The sequence below is a fragment of the Falco rusticolus genome, chromosome 1 (assembly GCF_015220075.1).
Source record: "Falco rusticolus isolate bFalRus1 chromosome 1, bFalRus1.pri, whole genome shotgun sequence".
Classification (NCBI taxonomy): domain Eukaryota; kingdom Metazoa; phylum Chordata; class Aves; order Falconiformes; family Falconidae; genus Falco; species Falco rusticolus.
Genome location: NC_051187.1, coordinates 122,012,391 through 122,036,735, shown reverse-complemented (window position 1 = coordinate 122,036,735; position 24,345 = coordinate 122,012,391). Strand labels below are relative to the sequence as shown.

At 39.1% G+C, this 24,345-nt stretch overlaps 1 protein-coding gene across 4 annotated transcripts in view; it reads right to left on the bottom strand.

Annotated features, from left to right (window-relative positions):
* SORBS2 (sorbin and SH3 domain containing 2) overlaps positions 1-24,345 on the bottom strand; it is a 248,739-nt gene that overhangs the window by 164,119 nt on the left and 60,275 nt on the right. Inside the window, exon 1 of one of the 4 annotated variants that reach the window (XM_037398448.1) lies at positions 7,243-7,786. The exons of the other annotated variants lie outside the window; for them this stretch is intronic. The gene's annotated coding sequence lies outside the window, so the exon portion shown is untranslated. Of the gene's footprint in view, positions 1-7,242; positions 7,787-24,345 lie in introns of those variants that run through there. 4 annotated transcript variants of the gene reach the window in all.

Below are 24,345 nucleotides of genomic sequence, written 5' to 3'. Positions count from 1 at the left end.
AGTCACATTGACATGTTTGTTTTCATTTGTGGTTTTTAGCTAAGCAGTGATTGATTTTAGAGAACTATGTTTAATATAATTACACCACTAAATATTACAAAAAGTAAACAAATTCACACCTGGATTAATTTAGCAAAACATCTCTGCAATTATTTCTGCCTTGCTCATAAGAAAACTATTGCCTCAAGCTGGAAGGCATCCTCCTAATGCTTTGCTATAGTTATGTGTTAACTCGAACAGGTGCAGACTTCCAAACAATTTTTGTAGAGTTTGCAGTCCTGACAATAAAGTATGTCCTGAATCTGGCCTTTTCTCAAGACCATAAATCAGTCATCTGTGAATCAAATGCCACTGGCAAAAGCATGTGAACATGTAAACCTACAGCTATGCAAACAAGGAATTAAAAACCTCTCTCTTGTAGTGGTTTAAAAGTAGAATGATAATCTGCAGGGCTCAGATTACACGATCTGTATCTGTAAAGTGACCCTTATAGAAGAGGTCTGTTAAAAAGACTTGAATTTGCCTGACGATCTGTACGTATGTCAAAACAAAGTCTTTGGTTTGGTCTTCATTCTACTGTCAAAGCAGTCAGCACCTCACTTAGCTTTCAGACAGTAACGCTTTATTAATTAGCCTCTTTTATATTTTACTTATTCAGAGTAAACTATTTGATTGCATCAGTCACACTGAAATTATTATTTCCTCAAGATTCCTAACAAATACAGATTTCTCCAAAAGAAAAACAGCGCAATTACCATGAATTTGATTATTTGAGAGAATGTCATTGCTTAGAGTTCCCTGTTCATTAGAAATTCACTAGTAATTAAACCAAGTAAAAATCATGCTGGGAACTGTTAGCTTGTTAGGATTTTCTTATTAAAAATGCATAAAAAGCATAACTGGCTAGAAGGAGCAGTGTGATGTATATGATCAATATATCACTCAGATGATACATACGGAGTGTTTTCCACTGGCATCCCTTTGGGTTGCTACTCCTTGTTTGTCTCGAAAATACTTACCATTAGTAGGAAAAGATACAGGGTCAATGCCTAAATCAGACAACAGCTGTTTAAGATTTTAAGTGAAAAGCACAAACCATGCAGAAGTCAGTAGCGTGACCTCTATGTTCAAAAGGGAATTATTTATTATATACTTCTCTCATACCAATCACTACAGTTTAGGATTGCCTCCAAAGCTAAAGTCCTTCTGAAATTCAAAACTTCCATAGACTTCTCATGATTTTTAGAAACAGCAGCTAAAATACCAAGCCAAAGCTGGGGCCATCTAATCCATTAACCCACCCCTTATGATGGCTCATACTGGCTGGTTCACAAAGAGCAAAATAGTCTGTGCTTGAGATTTACTAAAAAAACCTTCCTAAAATACAATTCTTTGTAATTGTCACCAATAAATAATCACCTCATGCCAATTATTTACCATAGATCAAGAAACTACAAAAGCTCTTATACCTGCATAATAGAGAATGTGAGGTTGTCAAATGAACATGAAATTCAGTGAGAAACAGGCATTTAGTACCTTACAAAAATAATTTTCACCTTCTTGCAAACTTGGTGCCAACAATACTTTGATTTCTGATTGTGTATATGTTTTTAAAAAAAATAATATTTTTGGTTTATAACCATGCCTAATTTTTTAGTATTAAGACAAACTGAACATTGAAGCCAGGCTCCATTCAAGCATCCAATTTAACTGTCCACCCCACACTTTTTTTTTTTTTTTTCTTTTTCTGTTGTCTTGAATCACTACTTTTCCCTCATGGTCACTTCAAACACTGAAAATATTGTTCATATGCAGAGAACTCTGTATTAACATGTAATTCCTAGTTTATGCATTTTTCAGATATCAGAACTGATCTAGACAAAACTGAGTCACAGACAGCCTCCTCCTGTCATTTGCTAAAACCAAACTTTGGCAAAGCCTTGGCTTCTACTGGATATCCTTGTTCTAGTCAGATTCAAAACACTTTATTAGATTAGCTGTAAACAGCCATGAGACATTTTGTTTATATTTGTATTTTATTCCAATCAAAGGCAGTCTTAATCTTAACTGTTAAGAATTGAAATTTGTATTTTTGCAGGTTTAGTGATATAATGAGATGAAGTGCAAAAGCAGAGGAGACTAATCATAGTCAAAATATAAATCTGACCACACTGTTCTCATAATTCATTCTGACTTTTATATATATAAACACAAGTACTAACCTCTCTTCTACAATTTAAATTTCAGAAATCCCTATTTCTATTCTTGTATTGGTATTCCTTATTGCTAAATTGAGAGACAGGTCACTATTTCATCAAGAACACCCATCAGAACTCCATAATTGGCTAATTTCTCTCTCAAATTCTTACCTCGGGTAAGATACGAATATTTATAACTACTTGACATAGGAAAACTATTTGCACCTTCTGCATCATCAATTACTACGGACATGATGTTTAAGTAGTACCTATGCCTTTTTGCAAGGTGGCATGCTGTGCTTTTCTGTGGCTTCACACATTTGTGCCTATCCCACAGAGATATGTGGCTTTATTAAACATGATAACACTCAAGGTACACTGTGGTGATGAAGCTTTACATTCAGGCTACAGCTAATGAGTCCTCAGACAACGTGGCAATGTGCTGAAAAGAACACTCTATGGCTGTCCTGCTCGTGACACAGATCCTAACCCTTCTCATCATGGGCTACACCATCCAACCCTACAATCACCCTTCAGTCTTACTGCAGTTGAACTGGGACCTCACCTTTTGATGCCACTCAAAAAAAAAAAACCAACCACAAAAAGCCCCCAACAAACCCCAAAACACAGTAAGAAACAGGACCCATTGTTTTTGATTAGTTTGAAAAACCACAAAGACTCGTACCTATTTTGACCTTCAGCCACAACCACCCACTTCCTATTTGCATAACTGTTGATCCTATAAACAAATTCAACCTTTAAAAATCAATGCATTTTACTGTTTATGTAAGCCTCAACGCATCTGATTTTCAGCTATGAGAATTACAGCTACTGATTCCATTCCCCTTGGGTTTCCTCATGCATTCCTGCCTTTTCTTTTGGGTCCCAAGCTACACTTGTGGACAAACTTAGCTAATCAGCAACTGCTGCTAAACTAGGGATAGTTTTAGTTACCCACCAAACTGTTCAGCTGTACACTGCTTTAATACTGGTACATAAAACCCAAGGCAAGTGCCCCAAAAATACGTAAAGCTTTCATTATTTTATGCCTCAGCATTATTTAACAGCTATTTTCGGAAAAGGCTAACAAAAAGGTTTACTGCATAGTTTAATCGTGAAGGTTGAGAGGAAGAAGGGTTGCTTTTCCTGCCATCGTAATGTTTTCCACAATCCTTTGAGGCTTGGGATCTTCAGCATCAACCCAAAGTGTACTCTGTTACTCAGGTTACTTAAGAACACAGAACTGCACCTGTGCTATTCAACCCCCTGATGGTGGTTGGTGAGGTTTTTAAGGGTGGATGAATCAGAACACTATCTTTATTCAGTACAGAAATAGGGAAAGAAGTTAGAAATAACAGAAGAAAAGGCTCCATCTTTGGAATTGTCTGGTTTACAGCAGCATTAGCTATGATGTATCACTGTAATGGAACAATACAACTGAACAGGAAAATATATTTCATGCTTCAAAAAACCTGAAAGCAGGAGTGGATCTAGAATGTGATCATCCAGCATGCCTTTACTCGAAGATACATGCTACCCTTTTAAGTACTTACTTCTCTCCTTTCTCCCTCCCATACATGATGCTTTCCATTAACATCAATGCCTTTGCAAGTCTTCTTAGCTTTTGTTTTAGCCCTAGAATGTTTAAAAGCTTCATAATTTCAGAACAATCAGCTTATTGAAACACTTACATGAAAAAATACCACCCTATTTGAAGAAGAATGAACACAGACTGTGTATTTGTGGTACAGTCTATACACTACATCCAATAGTAAAAAAAGAAAATAAAAACTAGCAATGAGTACCATGCTTAATGCAATACTGAAATAATGACACAGGAAAGGATCAGTATCAGAGTAGCAGGACACAACACCAAAGTATACATCTGTAAAATTCTAGTTTGCAAACAAGCAGGAATATCAACTTTTATTTCCATGTTTGTGCAGACAGCCTCACTGGAGCAGAAATAACTGTTCCAGGGTCACAAGCTGATGCCTGCTCCCAGGTGCAACCTCATAACAGGTGTATTATATTCAATATCTGATCCTTCCCATACAGAAGCGACATTTGGTTGTTCCACAGCGTAACAATGTACCTTAATTTGATATCTGAGTGTGTTTTCTGGGCACATGCCATCTGTATTGTTACTCCCAGACTGGTCATGTATGCAAGTTTACAGACAACAGTCCATAGGCTGAGGGTCGGTAACATATTCACACACTAGCTCTCTCAAAAGGTTATTGTGCTCCACAGACGGCATGGTTGTTTGATGCTTATCACTATTTGCTCAAAGCTGATTACCTTAAATGAACAACACAGAAAAACCCTGTTACAATGCTCGATTCCACCTTCTTTGGTCATCCTGTTCTCTCATTTCTATTACTATTTGCACCTGGTACTATGATACAGCATTTTAGGATCCATCTGTCTGCTTTTGCTTTGTTGGTATCCTGTTTATGAGCACAACACATCAGCCCAGAGTCACCTTTGAAGGTCATATGTCTAAAAAAAAAAAAAAAATGTGTTTGAAGTGACCGTAATGTTAAAGCATGACAGCTGATGTTAATTACATCCCTGCTGACCAAGAGAAAGCCTGACTTTGCATAACCTACAGACTTTAAAATCATGTGTAATCGTCTCTTAGTCAGAAAACTGTAGGTCCACTAAAACCTGAAAAAACTTCTGGACTTCAACTGGAACTTGATGTCATCCATTTCAATACAAAAATACCCAATGTCTCCTGTGTCATATTACTGCCAAGGTCTTCTTGTAAACCTTCTGCTTATAAGTACACTTAAGTTCATCATGAGCTGACAATTGTCCCTCTCCCTTTATGCCCATTTCATTTCTACATCAGTGACCCAATTCTGTGCCTTTACACTTTATAGCATTTGGAATTAGTTCATACACTCTTAGTCGCTGTTTCTTACCTCTAACTCATTTAAATTCTTCCTTCATACCAGACTATTGCAGCACCTTCATGGCCATTACTGACAGTCACCGATTTGATTTACAAATAGCTCTGAGGGGATCAGATGTTGCCAAAGAGCCAGTAAGGAAACACAGGGAAGCTGGGAATTGATATGAGGGGGGAGGAAAAAAAAAACAAAACAACAAAAAACCCCAACAAAACCCCAACAAACCACAAAGGGAGAAAAGCAGAATGGAAAGAGCACAGAATTTTGCTTTAGAAAACACAGACTAATAAGATGCATCTATCAGCACCTAATAGGTGCACACCGTTTAGTGATTAGTCATAGCTAGTCTTCACTTGTTTTCTTATACCATAAATTCTTCATAGTGAGATTATGTTCACCTCGTACTGCAAGATCCTTATTGTATATGGCTATATCCATATTTCTCATTGTTATAACACAAGGTCCCTCGCTCTTTCTTAATGACTTACAAACACCTTAAAGGAAATACCAGCTCTGCTCATTTATCATTTTCTCATAATTACAGACTCAATCATAAATATTAATGTAGTAGCAAACTGTAAATGCACATTCCACTTTATAGAACAGAGATCAAAGCAGTTCTCTAAAGAACTTACTATGTGACCTCTATCCAGAGGTATAGAAAAAAAGTTGGGGTGTGCATTCACTGAACAACAAAATCATGGAACCATTCAAGTAAGATGCAGCTTTTCTAATGGAAAAAATGCATGCTAGCAATCCATTTATCTATTGCTGTTTCCAAACGCAATGTCTCTTCTAGGGGATAGTTGCTGAACATGTTTGTCCAAATACCTCTGCAGGATATAAGTACAGAAATAACACACTGGAATTTGGCTCCTAATTACAGAGCACTGGTTACTAATTTAACTATAAAGATAACAGGCCTCAAATACTTGATTTCACGCCTACTCAACTGTTCAAACAAATGGCTCATCTCAGTGGGACTTAAATCCACATAAATATGAAATAAGAGTTAAGACCAAAATGTCATTTCATTTTCTATAGATGTAAGGTGAATCAGAATATTTGGTCAGTTGTCAGAATAATTTAATACATTTCAGTATTAGCTAATTAGGAAACTGTATTACGCAGGGAGAATAAAAGTAGTTCATCAAATGCTACTTTTAACACAAACATCTGTAGTGGGTGAGCGTGGTTTTATTGATCAGGGTCTAACTACAGTTTTCATCTCAAAGCAGATGCACTGTGATTAATAACTATTCAGCACAATTCATTTCACACCAAAAATCTACAGCAGCAACATACAGACCCAGCCAGAAGACCTCTCCCATTTCAATTATTTCCTTACATTTGTCTTCATGTTTATATTTCTCTACCTTCTCTAGCCTGTCTCAGAATCACTGAGATTGTTCAATAAAAGTTTAACCGTCTTGTACTATTAATGTGCTCGTGCTCCATGTGGAGTGCTCGTTTCCTTCCTTTTATTGAACGCCAAACGGAGGGACACAATGGGCGCGTTGTGCTCTGTCTAGCACGGTATGTGCAATATCTTTAAAAAGGAGGTGTGAGCTGGATGTAATGCCACTACTTTTAACAGTACATGTGCCACAAACTAATCAGCCACAGCACTGAGGCATGCAGTCCATTGAAAGCTGGTGAAAAAGCTGCTTTTTATTATGACCTACATATTGCACAGCAGCAGTTGGACAATTTAAATCGAGTTACATTGAGGCTGAGCACAATGCATGAATTCCACTAATGATGAACTCAATGACGTAAGGCTTTTAAGAAATGCTCGCAAGTTCTATAATGTTTTATTTCACCCGCGTTATCCTGACAGTAAAAAGCAGTGAAAAACAAAAAATCCTTCCCTTTTAGTAGAAAATGCAAGTGTGAAATCTTATCACCTATCAGAAATGTCCTTCTGAATCAGCAACCGTACAGAACATCACACTGAAATATCTGACAAAAATGCAATGAGATAAATTAATTCAGCAACCACCCTAAACAAGCCACTGACCGAAGTCAACCTTTAAGCGCCAAGGCATCTAAGGAAGCTTATGACTTGCATGAAGTTTTGCTCAGTTTTATTTTACAAAATGGAAATAGTCTAGGCAAAGGCGTACCTCTCTTTGCACAAGCGGAGATGCGCAGCAGCTGCCTTTTGTAGGAGAGTCCAGAGGCGAAAGCTCCCAAGCCAGCCCGCCCGCAAGCAGCCCGGCCGCCGGAGCAGGGGCTTGTGGCCAGCCTGCAGCAGGGAGCCCAGCCGAGCCGCACACCTGCTTTGTCAGTGGCGCCCGAGTCCCAGAGCCAGCGGCACGCAAGGGCAGCAGAAGGAAGGGCAACACCCTTCTCCTGGATCAGAGGCTTTCCCCCGGAGCAGCTAGCGAGCGGCCGAGGCAACACTGCGGAGGAGCCTTGCCTTTACCAGACAACACCCCGCGCCGCTGCCTGACAGCAGATCCGCAGCATTATCACCCCGCATTCCACCTCCTCCGATCGGCTAAGCAGGCACGGCGGCCACCGGCTTGCCAAAATGGCAGCTTGCGAGCACGCTAAGCCGCTGCAATTACTCACTAACACGCCCGTTTCTTCCGTCGCCTCCGACGAGATTTTTGTTTATTCCCCGGTAAAGCACGGCGCATAATATATCACATTGTTTCCCATAAGCAAAATGGCTGGCGCTGCCAGCGCCGCCGCAGGCCGCTCATTGGGCCGCCCCGGCTTGCCGGAGCCATGGCAACAGCCAACCGCCGCCGGGCCGCGGGGGGGCACCGCCCCCTCGCCCGTCCCCGCCGCCGGCTCCTGCGGCACCGCGGGGCCCGAGCGGCGCCGGGATGCGCGCGGCACGGCGGGCACGCCAAGCGCGGAGCGGCACAGCGCCCGGCGGCTGCGCTGCGGCCTGGAAACGTTCCCGCCCGCGGGGCACGGCGTAAGCGCTGGGGGTAAACCGCCGTCGTTATTTGGGAAACGGGGATAGCCACCGCGCGATGGTCAGCTCCTTCGCCAGCCGCAAGGCCCCGGCTTTTGCCAAAAAGCTAACCCCGACGTTATCACGGTCACTCCCCGGGTCTGTAAACACATTTCTTGACCTTAAGGAGTTAAAGGTGACTGTTTATCATGCGACTTCATCCATCGCAATCAGCATGCAAGCTAATTTTATCCTTCTTAGAATAACACTATTTTTCAGTTCAGTTCACAGTAGGAAGAAAAGGAGACATTCGCAAACAACTGAAAACTGCCTATAAATACTCCCACTCTTCAAGAACTGTCCCTCATGTCTCAGCTGCCTAAGGAGTCAGCAATTAGAGCTAGAAAGCAAACACAGCACTCTTCAACCTAAGGTTCTTTGAAAATCATATAGAAACGTTAAATAGACCGGAGCATGCTGCATTTGATACATAAAATGTCCGAGTATTGGTTTGGTGAGGATTTTTCCGTCCCTTCCTAGCATTAACAAGGATTGGCTCCGTATGTGTAACAAATCATGGCGTTTCCTTGTTCGGTGTTGTACTATTCTAGGACTACAGCAGATCTTCCACCTCCGAGTACAGTTTGCAGACAGCGCTCTGCTGCTCTGCCACTCCAAGTGGAGTTTCTGCTCTCAGGGTTCAAGGGCAGTGGTTTCTCAGTGCAGTCCCAGGCAGAGTGCTAAGGTCCACCGCAGTGGATTTTACACATTTCTCCCCTCAGCATCTTTACCCTGCTTCCCTTGTGTAAGCGCTGGTTTCTCTGAAAGTCTGTATTACAAGAGGGAAGTTGTCTGGGGGGTAGGGGAGCTCACCAGGAAACAAGCAGGTAAATTCTGTTTAGATTTCTAATGTGTCAGAGATGAAACATCTGGTACATTTAAATAGGTGCTTCAACAATAATGCTGATTTAGCCTTGTGTCATGACCTCTTAGCCTTCCTTAAAAGAGGTAGGTGGATGTCCACATCTCTCAAACTGCAGCTGGGGCTAAGAATCTGTGTTAGCCCCAGGTGAAAGTACTCCCAACTCCCGTTACTGAAACTCACACCTCCTGTGCCATGATTACTGTCCCACTGTAGTTTTTGATCAAAAAAGGATGTCTGCTGATTTGGCAACCTGATCCTGAAGCTCTTGGCTGGAAAACATTAAACTACTGAAGAAATTATTTACACACAAAGTAAGCATTAAAACAAAACAGGTCTGCATTACAAGAATACCATTTCACCATGATTAATTCACTAACTTTTTTGTTAATAAGCAACGTGAAACAGATTGCACATCCCAGTCCCTTGCTTCTTAATGCATTGATACAGTCACCGACTACAAAAAAAACCCCAAACCTTCAGTGAGCAAAGACGCAAGCAGGTTTTCAGTCACTTTATCACACTAACCTGCTATGGTTACTATCATAATACTCTCTACAGGGAGGCTAAAACCTTAGCTTTTGAAAGAGCAGAAATCATGAGTTTTTAATCAACGGGCTTGAGCTCAGAAAGTTTCAAGTTAAGATGTTTGTCCATATCTATACATCTACAGGTATCTCAACACACAGCGGAAGCACAGTATTTTCACAAAAACGTTCCTGAAGCTCAGTTGTTTGCTGGTGTTTTTTTTTTTTAATAAAAAAACCTGTTTGAAGGCTACAATATTTGTAATTCAGTCTAGAACTCTGTAATGCAGGCACACTTCCATCCAGTTAAGAGTAATGGAGCTCTTGCTCGCAGTACGCACATAGAACTTCATGATACACATGCATATGCACACCTTACTTTTCTGCAGTGATGTAAGTGATTAGGTAGAAGTTAGAAGACGCTTAATCCAAGTGCAGATTATAATTCCAATTCAGCAAACAAAGCACAAATTGTGAGCACCTAACCTGTCTGAGATTACCTAAAAGCTCTACATAAGTCCTAGAAACAGTTTCTGCTGCATGCTCTGCACAGCCATAAAATTCCTCCTGGCAAAACCCACTGAAATCATGACATCAAGGATGGGAACTGGACCCACAGTGCAGCTGCCAAAGACCAAATAACCTCTGATAGGCCCCCAAGGCTCAGTTACACTGGTGTGTCTGCCTGTCTGGGAATGGCCCAGAATCACGCATCTGAGACTGTGGCTGCTAGCCTACTTCCCTCATATAAAAAAATTCAAGTGCAAGGCACAGAGTCATACTGACCCTACAATGAGTATTTAAGTGCTTAAAGATAACCACTTGCCTGCTGTGTTAGAACAGATCTGAAAACAGAACACGTCATTTGGCATCTTTGCTCAAATCCTACTTGCACATGAATTCAAGTAAGCTTCCTGATCCCACTGTAGCACCCGGAGGACAGTTGTTCACATCAAAAACGGTCAGAGCTGAAAGAAAACTAGTACTTACCAATCCTTCACCAGAACATGGCTAGCAATCTTCAGTTTAGAGACAGAAATAACAAGCATTATTCTCAGCCTCATCTATAGATAGATACTGTATCAACGTATCCTTCACCATTGTAATTTAGCCCTTCCTGCTATATTCCTTCACAAACTAGGATCCAGCTGTCTCAAACCAGCTCTGCAGAATGTAGAACTTATTACCCCCATTAAAGCAACATTTTATTCTTATAACTTCTTCAATCAACTGAAGAACTGTTATTTGCATACGTTTCACTAAAATCCATTTTTATGAAAAGTAAATGTGCATTCTAAAACAGTTTAAAAAACATGAACAGATACTAAAAGATATTGGCATCCACAGACAGGAATGTCAAGAGACCAGATTCTAGTTAAGAAGCAATGACTATATAAAAATCAGCATTTTATTTCCTGCATTGCATTGTAATTGTTCCTAGATTTGACTATTCAAATAGAAGACCTATGGTTCAGCCACCCTGAATATCATTAACAATTACAAATCTCTCTGATCCTTGTTCCATCTCTGTAATCACTTGATGGTATATTTAAATGAAAAATGCTCTATTATGAAAGTAAATTGGACTGCTCTCATCATAATGAAAGCATCATGTATCAATAAAAGTCACTATAAGGTCTACAACTTAAAAAGACCAAAGCACGGTGGGTTTGTCTTTGTTGTTGTTTTTGTGGGGTTTTTTTTCGGGGGTGGGGGGGTATTGTTTGGTTTTTTTATATTGGTTGGTCAACCTGCTTAAATGCAAAGCAGTACGTGAACAGAATGGATATTTTTAGATGAGTATGCTGAAGTATAGACTAGTTAACATAATTTTGCCAAGGCACCAGGTGACTGGAAGAAACCCCCGACATCCAGTTCCCAAGACATCACTATCACTAGCTACCCGAGACACAACCTGCAGAAGAGTGAACTGGAATTCAAACATAAAATAGTTAATTTTATCCAGGGTCAAACTTGTTTGTAGCTCCTCCAGATACTGAACACTGAGCAGAACTCCAGCTACTGGCTTAGTATTTTCAGATTCTCAGTAATAACAACTCTGATCAATTTTCTGTACCATGGATACAATCAGATACTTGGCAAACATGCTGACAGAGAATTCTATCTAGATTGTACAGAGTAATGAGTAAGTATTTAAGATGCGGCATTCATTTAAATAAAACAATCACAAAAGCACTTCAGAAACATTTTCTAAGCTGTATTTGGGAAATTTTTATCCCAGGATGTATATACTTTTTCCACAGTTGCCCTTTGAGACATGTTAGTCATCACAAGTAGTACAGCCATAAAATGAGATAGAAAAAGACGAGAAAAGTAACCTTGATTTTCTTTAAAGCAAATATTTAAAAGTTTTTAAAAGAAACCCTGAAGCTCTTCTGTAATTAGAGATGAAAGTGTCTTAACCTAGGAAGACTAGATCCCTCATGTTTTACTGCAGTCTTAAAGATGCTACTGAATTCCTGGAGCAATTTCCACTCTATTTCCCATCCCATATTCAGTATTCTACTTCTTGATGAAATTTAGTTTAAAAAAATGAAAAATTAAAAATTTAGTTTCTCAAATATGAAATTTTGCTAAAATTATATTAAACAGCTTTTGTACATACAGTTTTGTATTAATTTAAGCTTCATTTTAAGTGAAGTGAAGAAGAGCCTGAAACAGAGACCCATTATTTTCCGTTTCTATGTGCTCGGTTACCAGTTGGATCCATTCACATACCATGTTTTAGAAACACCTACATACTTTGCTGTCACTTAGCCCAAGAAGACATCGCAAATTTTATGAAATACTGAGCAGACTTTACATCATGTGAGCTATAGTATGGATGAATGTTGTTTTCAGAACTCTAGGACACTATTTCGGATAAAAAGGTGAACTTGAGCTCATTAATATACAGGGTTCTCCCCAAAATCAGTGCTAAAATATTTGGTTTTAACAGAAAACAGCAAACCTTCAAAACAAAACTAACACATAGGTCAGTAAGTGTCTATAAAAGTTATCTTCCTAATTCTTGAAAAATAAGCAAAACATCAACTGCAACCTAAAGCAAAACATAACAACAACAAAAAAAAACCAGAACAAACATAAAAAAACCCAAACCAACCAACCAAACAACCAAACAACAACAACAACAACAAACGAGGAAAAACTCCTACTTGAAATGCACAAATGCCAAGACAATTAATAGTTTATCTGGTCCATCTGTACTTGGAAGCTTTCCAGTCCTGATTTTATCATGTGCTGACAGTTCTATTAAGCTACATTAACTCACAACCTAAGCAGAAATTCAGATCGATTTAAATTCTGAAGAACACCCAATTCCCAGTACCCACCAAAAATCAAGTTTTGTCTCCATTCTGAACTGGAGATCCTTACAAGCCTCAGTTCCTGTGGACACCAAACATCAGTCTCAGCAGTAAGGCTCTATCAGATTTCACAGAGGCCTGAAATGCTAACAGTGCTGGAATTTTAAGAACTTATCACAAGGAATTTGGAATTTCACAAATTTCAAAATTTACAAAATTCACAAAATTTCCATAATTTAGGGGAAAAACAACCCTGACAGCATGCATTATGAAGGCTTATTGTATATTTGACACTCGTGCCTAAAAGTACAAATATAAGACTGATAGCTACATAATGCAAATGTTTTCCCATCTTTGCTACAAGAGTAGGGCAATTAGAATTCTAAAGTGAAAATGTTATTAACTGCTTAATAACAGGTTCCTCATGTATTGCAATTTATAGAAGAAGCAAATAGACAAATATCCATGACAAGAAGTTCTTCTCCCTCCTGCTTTGGCACCAGTCGTCTCCTCTCGGCCTGAAGTGTATGAGTATTTATCAAATATCACTGTTAGCTACTTTGAAGATGAGCTGTCACTCAGTCTCCAAGCCTCCTCTTTCCTTCATTTGCAGTATGTAAATCCAAAGCTTTCACCTTCTCTGTTTTTATCCTGCCATCACCTTCTCCTTGCCTTGAACCCAAAGCCACAGCCCTGAGCTATTTGCCAGTGTTCCACCAAACTGCAGCTTCTCACCGGCAGCACTTCCTCTTCCTCGAACCACTGCTTCAGATCTGCAACTCCTTGAGAGCAGCTGCCAGACAGGCTCAGGCCCATGTATCCCGATCTGGCAATCTACCCCTGACCCTTCGTTTCAAAAGCTGGCTTCATATAATTTCTTCGCATGCACCTTATTACCACTACATTTCTAGACTACTTGTTCATGCTCTACTAATTGGGACATGCATTCTTTTTTTTCCTATTTGAGAAACAATTCTTAACTTCCAATCACTAATTGTATAGAATATCAATTGTGAGAAATGGAAAAAAAATTGGTAGGAAGAAAAGGTCACTGGTGGGAAAGTGGAGCAGGAGCATGGATTTTTCAAATGTTGCCCACAATTCTTGGAACAAATGCTTTGCAAAAGGCTTTTACACCACACCTGTAGCTTCTCATTAATTCTGCCTCAGGCCTGCTTGGAACAAAGGCCCAAACCAAGAAGAAGTAATTAAAATTGTTCTATTTTATGCAACTTAAAATATAGCGATAGCAGAGTCATTGCTAATAATTAGAATGTGGGGTTTGGGGTGGTGGTTTTGGTTGTTTGGGTTTTTTTAACGATCCATTTGTCCATATCTATATTCCTTTTTCCCCTCAGCATCAATCTCTGTCAGCCACCTACACGTTTCTGTATTTTTCTACCCCATGCACTACCACCCAACAAACTACATCTGTTTCTTAATATGCCTCTGACCAATTTAGTTTTGTTCAATCTGGCATAGGAAAAGCAAAGAAGAAATTAAGTTACAAAATCAGCTCCAACTGTTCTCTTTTCAGCTCCTCCACCCTGTACTTCCAACATTTCATGATGCTGAGAGCCAGAAGATAACCAGCTTACTAAAAATAGAGAAGACTCCCCTAGACACACAACCATACTTGTGGCTCTCAACTCAAAAAGGGTGTTCTTGCCTGATTAGATTGGCTTATTAGGTGATAGAAAGCTTGTTGGTCTAGTCCTATCTGCCTCTGATACTCCTCAGAGCGAATCAGAGGACATGTAAAAATTTGCCCTTCCTTACAGATTACAACTCACACACGTTGCATGCAGGATTTTGCACTGCACAGTTCTAAAAAAATGAATATTCAAAACCTAAGCTCAAAAGCATCTGAAAGATATACAAACAGTTATGATACTTCAGACCATCATTTGTTAAAAACAGCAAGATTTGGGAAGAGTAGATGAGTAAGCACATCTGTAGCAAACAGGTATGCTAAAGCTAGGAAATCATCATATTTTCCAAAGTTCTTTGAAACCAGGAAGTTTTAAATAAAACTCCTTGTACAGTGGGCTTACATTTTATCAATTCTGAGAACTTGGCAGCAGCTCTCTATGCCAGATGAGGTCACCAATCAATCTCAAAACACCTCTGATGAAGTACAAATACCATAGCAGAGTATGTCTAAGTCACACTAACACGTCTGGCTGGCATAACCACAATAGCAAAGTTGATAAGGTACCAACCAGCTTATCCACAGCATTCTTTTCATGAAGAGGTCATTTCTTCTTTTATACTAGGAAGTGAAACAATGCCAAAGCATTCCAGAACTGCTTAAACAAATAATAGCAGCATCCACCTCTACTTAGAGGTTAAGAGTTTGTACTTTTTTGGTAGCTTTTTTCTTCAGAATGTAACATAACACATTAGGAACTTTAGCACAGATCACCTACTAAATAAATCCTTTATCCTGAAGGAAATGAATCAAATTTTTGTGACAAGACTTCCAGATTCTAATTACCTTCTGGGTTGAGCCACGATTGGGCTTCTTAAATCTAATTCACCATTCACTTCCCTTTTGCCTGAAGTGATTTTCAACTCTGTGTTACTTTTTGGTCTTGAACAGTGTTAAAGCAGTAGGTATAAAATTATGAAACACGATTATTTTTAAAGTCTGCTGCCAGTTTTCCATCAAGTACCCCACTTATACTCAAGGAGTTTATTTGTCATAGAAGCTCAAACTAGACTTAGCACTAAAGAGGAGAAAGCTGCAACATGCAAACAGGAATGTGAGCCTCCCCCCCTGTGCAGTGCTGCTGAGGTCACACCTGCAGTGCTGCAATACTGTGTGCAGCTCTGGGCTTCCCTGTACCAGAAAGGCACTGACATACTAGAGAGCTCAGCAAAGGGGCACAAAGATGACTAAGGGACTGGAGGGTCTCTCATGAGGAACAGCTGGGAGAGCTGGGACTGTTTAGGCCAGAGAAACTTCAGCAGAGGGAGGCTCAACAATGTGTACACATACCTGAAGTGAGGGCATAAAGATGACCAAGCCAGGTTACTTCCAGTGGTGCCCAGTGACAGAACCAGAGACAACGGGCACAAACTGAAACATGGGAGAGTCTGTCTGAACATCAGCAAACATGTTTATAATGTGAGAATGACTGAGCACTGCCACAGGTTGCCCAGAGAAGCTGTGGAGTCTGTGTCGTAGAAGATACTCAAAAGCCTTCTGGACATCATCCGGGACAACTGGCTCTAGGTGGCCCTCCTTGAACAGGCGGTTGCACCAGCAATCTCCAGAGATCCCTTCCAACCTCAACCATTCTGTGATACAACAAAAAACAACTGCCCAAGTTTTTCCTTTGCAATTAATAGTCATATTTATTCCTCTCTGGAACAAAAACTTAGATCTTTCATTTCTCCAAACAGAATCAAACTCAGATCAGCAGAAACAGGAAAGGCAACATCAGAATCTTCAGTAGGAGAATGTTTGGATACTACAGTCTCCTAGCATTTAACTTTAAGGAGGGAACAGTGAAGAGTTTGCTCAGCATCACTTTCCAAAACAAGCTGCAGATATAGTGCAGGAGGAAAAGAACAACTACATTCACACAAGACGAAAGAAAACAAGACAACTCAAATGTATTAAAGATTTAGAAGCTCATAACACTGATACTGTTTCCATAGTAATATACTTCAAAGCAAGCAAAAACACAGTGAGGATTTTAAAGGACAGCCCCATGCACCAATTAAAACCAGATATTGCCTATCAACTGATGATCTGAGGTTTGGACTGATACAATTTATCACAAAAAGTATCATTTGTTAAGGAGTCAAAACCCTATGAAACTACCCTACTACAAAAATAAGAGTGAAGGAGTAAAAACAGCACAGTAAAACACCACTGGTACTTGACAGCCTGTCTCCCAACTCCTTAGCAAGCTAAGCCCAAGAGGTACTACATACTACCAGCTGATGCAGTTGTGCCTTGTGCACTCACCACTCACTGGCAAAGGCAGATTCCAATATTATCTCCCTCCTCAGCCAGGATAAATGACCTAAGTGACCCCAAGGAAAGACAGGATACAGTAGACAAGCAGCAGCATATATTGCACCAAGGTGAATTGGATGATCCAAAGGTTTGAAATGCTTACTTTTTTGTAACTTCCTCCTCCAGGCAGCTCAGAGAGTTGATGCAACCGGCTTTGCCATTTAAAAAAAAACAACAAAAAAACCCAAAAATAACACACACAAGCAAAGGAGAGAATTTATACTTTTTGAGCTTAGGGTAGACAAAGGAAAACAGTATCAGTTCAAGAAATAACATTTAGCATTGGAACAATGCTTGGTACAGAGAAGATGGAACTGTAATTCTGCTAGATCAAGGCCTTCATCTGTCTCTTTCACAGTAAATAGTTAAGTGACAGGCATACAACCCCAACCATTTTATACCCAGTTGAACCCCTCCCTCTGAAAACTAACCCCCTGTATACAATGCTCCCATATCACCATTTCTGAGAAATGAAACAATATAAGCTTGTAATTTAAGTGCTTTCCAGACTCCAGGAACCACTTTGGCGCCAAACGCACAAAAACGTTACGAAGTGTAGAGTTCTATACAACATCAGTCTATACCTGATGCGTAGCACAACTTCAGAGTTTTCATCTGCATAAAAGTTGGGAGACAAAATCCAATTGCAAGTTATGTAGCCACCTAGTACTGCTACATGCATCCAGTTTCATCCTCGTTACGGCAAGGGACATGGCCAAAGGAATTCAGAATCACAAGTGCCAGACCTCTACCCTTTGCAACTGACTTTTTCAAGAATAGGATCAAGAAAGACTTTCTTGCTTATCATGAAAAGGAAATGTCATGGAAAGATCAGTCCAAAGCCAAGTTTCAGAAGGGTATTAACAACCTTCTTGGGATCTTTACAGCTACCCGATTAATGTCTACAACGTAAAATAAATTCAGTATACTATTTTCAAACACTTGGTTTGGTGTAATAGTAATTTTCAAGTGTTGTGCTACTAATGGACAGGGAAAGTCAGTATCTACCCAGGACCTCATCAGCTGACTTGTTCCTCATCTGGAATTTCTTTCAAGTACCTTTTCCTTTTTGAAATCAGGAATTCATGCAAGGGATAGAATACCTGAAAAACAAAATCTACAGCAGTTTCCCAGGTGATACAATTCAGTACTCAAATTATGCAGAAAATTCTGGTACTGGGCTGCTAATTTTACTTATTCCTTATTAAATTTACTTACTATAGAACAAAACAAGGAAAAGCACGATCATTTCCCCCCCCCCACAGTGGAGGAAAGGATGTAGGTGGTGAGTATAATTGACACTAATTGTTTGTAGGAAAGGTCAGGGTTACCTTTTACCAGCTGCATGAGGCAGCTGATTATCTGTCACATCTCTGGAGCACAGTCATGAAACTATCAGTAACTAAAGGACAAACAGGCCTTGGCTAGCAATCACACTTGGCAATGTTCAACAGCACAGCACAGCAGATGTCTTTTTAAAAGAGCTAAATTGTAAGACATTAGGTAGCATTAACACTAGATATCTGTAGTGCTGAAAAAAACTTCAATAAAGACTACTGTTTAAGTACCTAATAGATGACTTGGTAGCATGATCTTCTCTGCATTTGAAGAGCTAAACAAAAACACCTACATCACAAAATTCCAACTCAGTTTTGAACTCCCTCAGAAAGTCTTCAGTTTTTACAGCGCACATTTTTGGATACAATAAACCTCATTTTGTACAAAAACTGCACATAGAAAGTACAAGTCTAAATCTATGGAAAACATGAGAACAGATTGTGCAGTTTTAAAAACTATAGTACCTCAAAGATTTGGGAATTTGCTTGCCAGAGTCTTAGGAAACACCCCTTTAAAAGATGAAAACTGTCATAGCATAATGTAATTATTTTATTATTGCTGAAAAACAAACTGAGATCTGATACATCTTGTTTGATAACTGATTTGTTACCAGGATACTCAGAGTGCCAAGTAAAAAATATTATTTGTTATGTAGTAGGTCCCTCAAGAAGTATGATGTGCAGTAAGTGAAATGAAAATTCCACCCCCAAAATCCAGTTACTGGCTTTCCAGAGAGTACAGGCATGAGGCTACTCAATTCCAAAAGGCATTGGCTTTGATTTTAATCTCAGAACTATTGAGAATGGAAGAAGTCTATATGACCATGTACCCCTACTTATCAAGTTAGTTTAAAAAAAAAAAAAATCCTTAAATGAAACAGTCTAAGAAATTAAGTGGGATTTTTCTTTATGTAATTTTGGACACACGCATTGTAATCAATGTAAAACAAGTTTTTTGCAGTTTTCTAGTCAGATATTAAGGTACTGCAGAAAGATTATGTATAGATTTTATTTTGTTTTGAAGCTGTGAATGGTTAATTTGCAGCTTATGCTAGGTAGTTCTGCAGCAGTCAGTTTAAATGCTATCAGCTCCAGCTTTTGCCTACACACACATTCAGTACTCAAACAACACAGAGACTGCAGTGGAGCATCCTGACAGTACCATATTCTTGATGCTGAGTGCACGCCAGGGGATTATAACAGCACCTGGACATTTCCGTTTGCTGAAACGAGTAATACCACAAAAGTTCGATGCCTGAGCAGCAGTTCTAGGGAAAATTTCTGTTTTCCTCAAATGTTTCAGGGTCGCATTTCTGAAAATGGGTTTTGCTAGGGAAAAATCGAAGGCTTGGGCCCTGCCAGGTAACGAAGGACAGTTTTGATTAGTAAGACTTTAGGCTAGTAAAACAGGGAGAAAAATAATTATGCAGACTAGTAGTCCTGATACATAACTTGTCAGCTTTCCTTCCTTTCTTGCCCAAGTGCACTGTGTAATTGCACTGTTCAGGCTTCACAGAGCACACTGAACTCTGGCTCCTGTTTTTGCAGAAGTTAGTAAATAGCAGTTGGCAAAATTATATTCCTGACAGGAAACACTGCATTTTTTCTTAGGGCTCCTCAGTAGAGACTCAGAGATATTTGTGAATCAGTCCACAAGCATTTTTAAGTGCAAATCTCAGTAACTGCAACAAGCAAACAAAACCCACTATGCTACTTTTAATTTATAACTGATCATCTTTGGCTACAGTATTTTTGCTGCTTATTAGAAGCTACAGCACACTCATGCTTATTAAGCAGAGGAACGATGGTACAGGTTAAAAGGCAGAAAGGTTAACAAATCTTTCTGGCTCTGACTACAGGACAGTGGCACAGCATACACTACTGTTCCATGACAGGCCTGTAACTTTACCCACGAAAATATGAAACTGGTAATAAGTTACCTGGTTTCTATTGAATGTATGTGAACAAAGAGGAACTTATTACACTTCCTCCTCACAGAGAGTCACTAAACAGGACAAGGAAGATCAAATTCTTGGTATCCTTTCTGAATAGCTTATCTTTCATTCAGAAACAGAGAGAAAGATGTCTCAATGCCAAAAATGAACAGAAAAGCTTGACTTAATTTTATGGCAAGAGATGGCAATCAGGATGAAGGTACAAGGTTTCTATAACATTTCTTAAGTTGCAAAGCTAGCTGTTAAGTATTGCTATTCACCAGAGCCAGGCTAAATTCAGCAGTACTCAATTTATCAATCCTATGTAAGCATTTCATTAGATGTAATAATACATGCTGTATGAATGTTATCTACAATATACTTATACCTTATCTTTTTCAGACAGTTATCAGTGCCTGGGACCGAATTTTAACATGCATTCCATTTGTTTTTGTAGCTAACTAGTATTAATACAGATCAAGATTTCTTGAGCTAGAGATTTTCAGTAACTTCAAAATACTCAAAGCTAAAAAAAAATAATAATTGAACAATGTTAGTATAATAGAGAAGCACTTCGAAGACAACAAATACTGCCACTTTTGAGGCAAGTAAGCAAGCATAGACAAGCAATTTGCCCAAAATCATCTTACAGGTCAATGACTGCCACATTGAGAAACCTCAGGTTCCTGCATCTTTCATCATTTTTCTGTCCACCTCCCCAGATAGTCCCTGTGATCTGACATTATACCAGTGCCAACCTCAGGTCCCTCCATCAGTCTTCACAGGCAGATACGTGATTTGCACTACTACCTCTTTCAGTCAGCAGGCCTCTCTACTGTGGCCAAGGCCTTAATTAATAGTCCCAGCTGCCTGCCTCACACTATCACTGCTTCCAGCTCCTTGTATTTTAGCTTTACATCTGAAAATGCTGACATACAGTCAATAAACCTGACTTTATAATCAACAAGACTGAAGTAAGTATGCAACAGACAGGAGAAATTTTATTACCTTTTAGTCTGGAGGAGAATTCCAAATATTTTCCTCCCTTTTAATTCTGTTGAGTTATCAGAAAACTTGATGACCTGTCCCTCCCTTCTCCTCCTCCCAATGTTGTATTTTTTTAACTAGAGAAACTCTGAATACACTATCACCTTTTACGAGTACCAAGTTTTTTTTCCATTGGCCAAGGTAATTTTTTAAATGTTCAAGCTTCTAAATGAAACAAGAGCTTGAAGTTTTGAAAATGTGTGAGGAGACTGAACTATAGTATTTTCTGTATAGTGCTCCAATCTGAAATACAACTCAGTTTTCCAGTTCAGAGCACATAACAAGTTTGCATTTACAAGGCAACTGTAAACTGCACTCCCAGTTCCCATTCCAATGTGCAAATCCTCAAGGTACCAGATCTTAACTCTAAATTCAAGGATACAGAAGGAAAAAATAGGGCATGTGAACTCTCCATCTCTTACCCATACCAGTCCTTTACAAAAGCAGAGAAAATGGGAACCACTTATTTTCCCCACCCCTTGTCAGCATTCCAAAACGGGGAAGGAGAAATGCATTGTACAGTCACTGCTCCCCTTGAATTTGGCAGCGCAGTGCAAACCCCAGTATTGACTCTTCTGTTAATGGCAGCAACAAAGCACAAGACAGTACTTTGTCACACTGCCACTTCTTCACTGCAGAAGTACAAATAATCACCAAGTTAAGAGCAGGTCAGCCATGCTATAGCTTTAGGACTTGAACAACAGCTGCACGGTTCCAAATCATTTACTCTCGTGCTAGGAAAACCCTAAAGGTTGGGGACCACAGCCAGAGTCACTCTTGAAGAAAGAGTCTTCAGCATTCAGGATGCAGACGTTCTACCCAGATTTATTTATTTCTTCCGACTTATTAAACACTGCTTTATCAAATTGGTTCAAACCAGGCTAGACCATCTGATTTACATGCATTTACAGAACAGTAATGCTGACACACAAGGCCTGTAAATTTACCTTATTTCTCCCAGGTCATTCAGAACTTAATTTCAAATAAAAAGATCTAGTTATAACCATCTGCACCGCTACAGCTTGTTTCCCAGGAACTAAAACACTGCTCTGCTTTTAAAAAATATTTTGTAACCTTGTTGGTACAGATGGCCATGGCTTTGTCAGAATAAAAAGATAGTGGTGGATGGTTAATTTTCCCCCAACATCTAGTATTCCCAATTAGAACAACCTAATACACGACTGAAAAAGTGAGACTTTATAATTTGTGCTATGAATAGCAAGGGATATGAACATATATGAAAATAAAATTAATAGAGAAAGTATTTTATTGCCCATGGAATAGCTCATGGGCTTTGCATAAAGACAAATCTCAGTCACGTGTTTACACATTGTTTCTTGTCAGACACTTTACTATTAAGAACTGTGGTATCAAGAAAATAAGTGGCAGTAAGTCTTAAGAAAACACACCACAAAAATTTCAGTTTCATTGTTCAGTATTTCTGTAGATTGCAATGAAAAACACATTCCATACCCAATTATTTTCAGTGCTTCTGTACTAGAAGTTCCCTTACAGATAATTACTAATGGAGTTCATTTTTAACAAGTATTTGAGGTATACTTTGAGGTACACTTGAGGCTTTTGTTCTGACTGTAATCATGGAATCCCCAAAGTAAATGTTGGCAAATCATATTTTTTATTGAAAGGAAAAGTGTTTATTTTTTTTAAATTTGTTAAAAGGAAAAGAACATGAAAAGCATGATTCACAGCGCAGAGAAGAATCAAAAAGTGATAATATAGTCATGATTTTTCTTTCCCTATGAGAAAAGCATTTTCCAAGAGCCTGTAAGAGGTAGATGTTCACTGTGTAAAGCTGAAAATTTCCCTCTTTTAGAATTTAGGCAGAAGTTAGAAACTTGAGTGGAAAAAATAAATCATTCCAAAGCTGTGCAAAGCCATCAGGTCCTTAATTGAACTAAGTCTTCCTACTGAAATAAAAATTCAAAGCAGCAAAGCTTTAAAAGGTACCTTGTTAAAAGAATCAGACATGCTCAATTTTGCCTTTTTTTGATTTGTTTTCCAAAACTTTTCAATAAATCCCTTAAGTTCTAGTCATTTGATCTCCTGAATAATAATAAAATCAATTTTCAAAGTGCCAAGAAACCTCAGGACAACATTCAGCGATCACCTATCTAAATTTTAAACAGTAAACCCTTTTGCTACTTCACAGACATTTATTTCCCAAAGAGGTAACTACAGTCAGTAAATGAACAGGTGAACAGACGTGTCTCACCATGAAGTGATATGTGAAAAGATTTAAGTGATGTAGGAGAGGCCATGATTTTCAGGATTCTCACATTTTTTTATATTTTCCTTTACACTTTATATACCTTTATTAATGGGAGCTGGTACCAGTAATAGGTGAAACGAGAGACAGAAGTTACACTGATAGCCCTGTCTGATGTATGTATTAAAATAAAGGTCAAGACCTCATGCATTATAGATGCTTTCATATGGCATCAGGATTTGTGTTTCAAGACTACTGCAAGCATGACCTCTGTTCAACCAGAGAAGCTGTGTGAACCTTCATAGCTCAAGGTAAGAACTTTTAATCATAATCAGCAGCTACAATTGAATTACTGATAACAACTCTGAACAGAGGAGTTACTTTTGATTCTGGACAGTTAACACCTTTCAAGGGAATACTAGGTGGGTATATGTGCATTCCCAGGCTCCAAATAAAACTTTGTCTAGTGTTCCATACTGATGCAAGATAATTTTCAAAATGCTGAGAAATTGCACTTCTCTCTTGTGCAGTAACTGAAAACCTAAGTCAACAAGCGATTTGGCGATCTTTGAGGCAGTTGCAAGCATTCTGCCAGATGATCCTCTAGACAATAGCACTACAGTTACCAGGACTCTTTCACAACTACCCTGAAGCATGTAAATGGTTATGGATAAAGCCACATGAAAATGGTTTGTTGTCTATGGATTAGCCATATCCTATCACATAGGACAGGTAGATGATAGGAGAAAGATCATGTACCAAACAACTAGATTAAGTTGAAGATAAATTCTGTTGGGAAGAGGTAAAGATTTTTGTCTCAGATGCATTCACAGAAAAGCCAATGAAATCACTGTATTTCCTAACACGAGGTCTTTGTCCCTTATTTCCTGAACAGCAGCAGCTGGCATCAGACCCTGCACGAGACACATAAGCATGAATATAGCCATTCCACCTCTTCCATTTCACAT